Raw genomic sequence first — 4746 nt, 5'->3', positions numbered from 1 at the left:
CTTAGATATAGAAGGCCCAACAGAAATTGCTGCTTTCTCTCACAACATATTTGTAAGTAACCACATTTTAGCTCCTATACCAGCTTCATATTTATAGCACATCACAGTTCTTAACGGAGAGCTTTATCTTTAGCTCGATTCAATGCTCTCCTCACAGCTGTTTTGGAAGGGGAATATAGGAAGACCCCTTATGAAACTCGACTGCCCCTGTGACACGGGTGCTGTATAGAAACCACAGCCCATGTTCTACTGTCCTGCCAGTTCTACAGGGACATTTGCCACCAGCTGATTACCCCCTTTTTATCTAAATTTCCAGGGCATCCTGATAATTTTTATTTGCACTGTTTGTTAGATAACCAGGATAAATCTCTCTCTCTAAAAGAAGCAAAATGTTGCTACATTATGTGTAAGCTTCACCCACAAATGGTTGCTAGTAGTCACTGATATTAGGGGTTAAGTTTGCTTTGTTCGTTTTACTGAATGTATTTTTATTGGTCAGTGACCAAAATAAAGTTTCTGTCTGTCTGACTGACTAGATTCATTGTTAACTTCCCTTGAAACTTTTGCAGTCTTGGGAGTTTTTGACTGAGGTTTTATTTGTTTTGTATCATAGCATTTTTCTTGCAGATGCCGGGTTCACTTTTTTTTGGATCAACCTAAAGTTGATCCGTTGGTTGAGACACGAATTGACCGACCAGCTTGTCACCCAAGCCTGACATCAGGGCTGAGAGAGAGGGACTGGCCCAAAGTCACCCAGCCAGTTTTTCATGCCTAAGGGGGCACTAGGACTCACCTTCTCCTGGTTCCTAGCCTGGAGCCTTAACCACAAGACCAAACTGGGTCTCAAGTTCCTGACTGAGTAGCCTGGTCAAAATCAAAGAAATGTCTTGGATGGGATGAATCCTAGCAAGTTTCCATACAACAGCCGGTCCAGCAGAGGGCTCTTCTGCCCAGTATATCAATGCAGCTGAGCCTCTGGGTTGGTTATAAGGGAAATGGGACAGCTCCTCCTCTAGACAGGAACTGAGCGGTCTACAGAGACACCTGGCTCAAGAGGCAGATCCACATGCAGGGGGATTTGATGAGGTTTCCTCAGCTTCAGAATCATTCTGAGTACCAACCTTCTGCGTTTTCCCCTCCTTTCACTATTGGGCTACCATTCCTGGTTTTTAACTCCTTCAGAAGGGGAGCAGAGGCCGATTCAAGCAGATGCCAAACTTTGAAGTACTCCTGAGGAAAAGCCTATGAATAGTTCAGCATTTAGGAGACAAGAGATGATGAATATGCTGTGATTGTGAGACAGGGCTCTTGAGTGCCAGCCCTGCTGGGTACTGTTCAGGAAGCGTCGCAGCACCTGCCTTTGCCCAGGGTCACCAGAGGCCCCATTCTTGCCGAGGGTCTGCTCATATCTGTTGGATGCAGAGCAGCAGCGCCCTTTCAGAGTGGAAGGGTACAAACCTCTGCCTTCCTATGATTATAATTTCAAAAGCTGTCATGGTCATGAAGCTGCTTCTGGTGCTTCTCCAGGTGGCTGCAAGTAAGTAATTCCCTGTTTCCCTCCTCTTCATAGTGAATGCAGCTGATGGTCAAGAAGGCCAGGGAAGGAAATGACTCTTTCTGCTGGAGTGTATCGCAGCTGGGTCAGTGTTAATTAGATGGAGGTAACAGAAAGCAGAGGGAAGATGGGTCTTCCATGGAGGAAATGGGCATTGCTCACCGTGGCTCCATGGTCCTGTATTTCTTGGAGAAAACTCCCTGGAGTTTTCCTCCTCACTACAGGCACCTGGCCTGGGGTTCTCTGCTACCTGTAGAAGAGGGCGCCAAATGGGGAAAGAGAGCTGTGCAAAATCTTCTACCCACACCCAACCCTGATGCACAGCAGGAGCAAGGAGAGTGCACTGCATCGAAGGTGGGGCAAGACTTGACCAAAGGGTCAAGGGTTCAGGGGTTCAGGTTTAAGCCATTCTCTAAGGTTGGATCTGAAGTTATTTAATAATGTTAAAAATATAATAATTATTTAATGACTTCAATATCATTTATTTATAGATTTTAGTGATATAATAACTTCATATTTCATGTTTGCTATTTTTATTGTTCTATTACTTTTTCAGTTTTACTTAAACTTCGCAACATCATTGTATTCACTTTCATGCTTAAATCTTAAACTTACCGTTTTAATTGTATCAGATTCATGAATTCTATAACGTGTGCTAGTGATGAAAATGTTTACTTGATTTTTATAGTATATAGGTTACCCTTTTATTTCAATGGACAGCTGGAGTCCTAAAGATTGAGGCCTGACTTCCAATAACCTGATATTTTCTCCTTCTTTAAATTGTGTTTTTTAAAGGTTTCTTTGTTTGTTTAGTTGTTTTGGGGGGTTCGAAGGATCTTTTATTTGGGAGTGGTCTTTTTCCCCTTTGTTCTTTTTTCATCCCTAGGTAGTTTAGCATGACAGTCTTTTCTTTTCTTTTCCTTTCTTTTCTTTCTTAATACATTTTAATATATTTATCTGATTCTGGTACTAGCCAACTCTAGACCAACTCCTTTACAGCTCCTCCTATATAATAGGCTGTTTATTTTTAAAGTATATTTTCTTTTACATAACAGCAATGGAGTTATATAATTTTATTGATCCCCATGTTTATGAGAGCCTGTCCCTGCAGCAGAAGCACTATTGAGACCATCACGCATGTGCCTTTCCACTGCTCCTATTCCTAGTCTAGTCGAGAAACTTTCGTTCTTCCCTTACTGACACAATTTGTAGGTTTCTTCCTGATTTTCTGCTCTCACATAGGGAGCCATTTATCACAGATAATGTTGCTACCTTTTGCATAGCAGCAATTACAATCCATAAACAGATAATTAAGGGTATGGGAACACACACTGAAAATCTCTTTTTGATTTTTATCTTTAAATGTTTTCTGTTGTTCTTTCAATTTTATTTTGAATTGCTACTACAATTACTGATAGATTGCACTCAAAGTAGAGACCAATTCCTTCTAGATTTTAACTGGTTAAACATAGGTTCCTCCCCCTGTCCCTTGATATCCTTTGATTTTATGGAAGCTGGTGGCCACTTCTAAATTTCAGGAAGGCTCTTAGTTTAGCTCTTAATTTTCTTTTCTTTTTCTTTCATCCTAGCATTTTTCCCACATGTGCAGGGTCTGCTTTTTTTCAGATCAACCGAATGTTGATCCGCTGGTTGTGACAGGAATTGACCGACGGGGTTGTCGCCCAAGCCTGACGCCGTGGGCCGAGAGGGAGGGCCTGGCCCAGAGTCGCCCAGCCGGCTTTCATGCCTCAGGCGGGACGAACTCTCCGTCTCCTGCTTTCTAGCCTGGAGCCTTCACCACCAGACCAAACTGGCTTTCGTGTCTTAATACTTTAATAATTATATTTTATTAATATTCTCATTAACATTTTATTTCTGTTTAATTCTCTTTTTAGTATCTTAAGGGCTGTATTTAATTCTTTTCATGCACTTCATATATTTCTTTTACTGTTTCCTTTGGTTCTTAATTTCCTTAGTGTTTTATATCTTTAGATTTGTATAAAATATTGGTTAATGGCCGCATTGAACTTGAATTTAGTGAACAGCAATAACTATATTGCTATTAATTTATATACAGTATTACAAACTAATAATCAAGTTATTTAAATATTAGTTCTATTTTTAAAAATTTTAATGAAATTATATTTTTTTAGAAAAAGCAAAGTATGCCACAAGTCAAATCTGCAATGCAGGTATGTCTGGTTCTATCTGGTGTTTGGGTCTATTTAGAGGGCCAGAAGGAGACAATTTTAAGGTGCCATGATACTACATTCTAATTTAGACACGATGTGAGCAAATAATGCAAATACAGACAGTTAATACTGTCAGAAATCCCACTAAATGAGAGCTGCTGCTGGTGCTATTACAAACCCATAATGAATGTGATAGATTTACATGTTCACTTCTGAAATGTACAATGGCTGCTTCAAAGCTGAATGGGAGTTTTCATTTCAGATACAGAACTTCCTCCCTAGACCTTCATGTTCAGATCAGCCAGTAATGTTCAACAGACTCCTACCAATACCTGTGCAAGCCAGGCCATCAGTAAGCAACAGTTTGCATAGCCAGATCTCGTATGTGAACTGGGCAGGCAACCATCTCCATGCCTGTGTCACCCTGATCACCGACTTAACATGTGAAGGAAGGGCTGGGAAAGGCTAGTACTGCACATGTGGAAAATAAAATGTTTTGAGGGAACGGGGCCTTGGGGATAATATCATGCTGTGTAAAAATCAGCACATGTAAGCCAACATCACCATTAGAGAGAAACAGCATTCATATTTATGAAGATAAAAATCAGGACTCTGTGTAAGAGGCATCGGTTTAAGCCTGGGCTGTCAAGCACAGAATAAATAAGGAGGGTGATAACGAATATCTGGTGTGTGTCCTAATGGGTTGCAATGGAGCAACCTCTTTGCGTGACAGACAAAAACTAAGAATGGGAGAATGTACTGATTTATTCTCAGAGTGAATATAAAGGAACAGCCTGATTTGTAAAAAGAAATCATAATATTATAATAAAAACAACCAGAGGTGATAGACCATGAATAACAATAATCATGACAGTAACCGCAGCACAGAACAGAGTACAAAGCAAGCTTGGGGGAATGTTCCCAGGCCAAACTGGAGAGGCCAAGCATGAATCTGGGGCCTTCTGCTGATAGAACAGGAGAGGCTCTGCCTTGCTCTTC

This window comes from Python bivittatus, unplaced genomic scaffold, assembly GCF_059951505.1.
Source record: "Python bivittatus isolate LINGU-HERP-01145 unplaced genomic scaffold, Pbiv_v1 ctg000790_np1212, whole genome shotgun sequence".
Lineage (NCBI taxonomy): Eukaryota > Metazoa > Chordata > Lepidosauria > Squamata > Pythonidae > Python > Python bivittatus.
Note: the sequence above shows the minus strand (reverse complement) of the source record.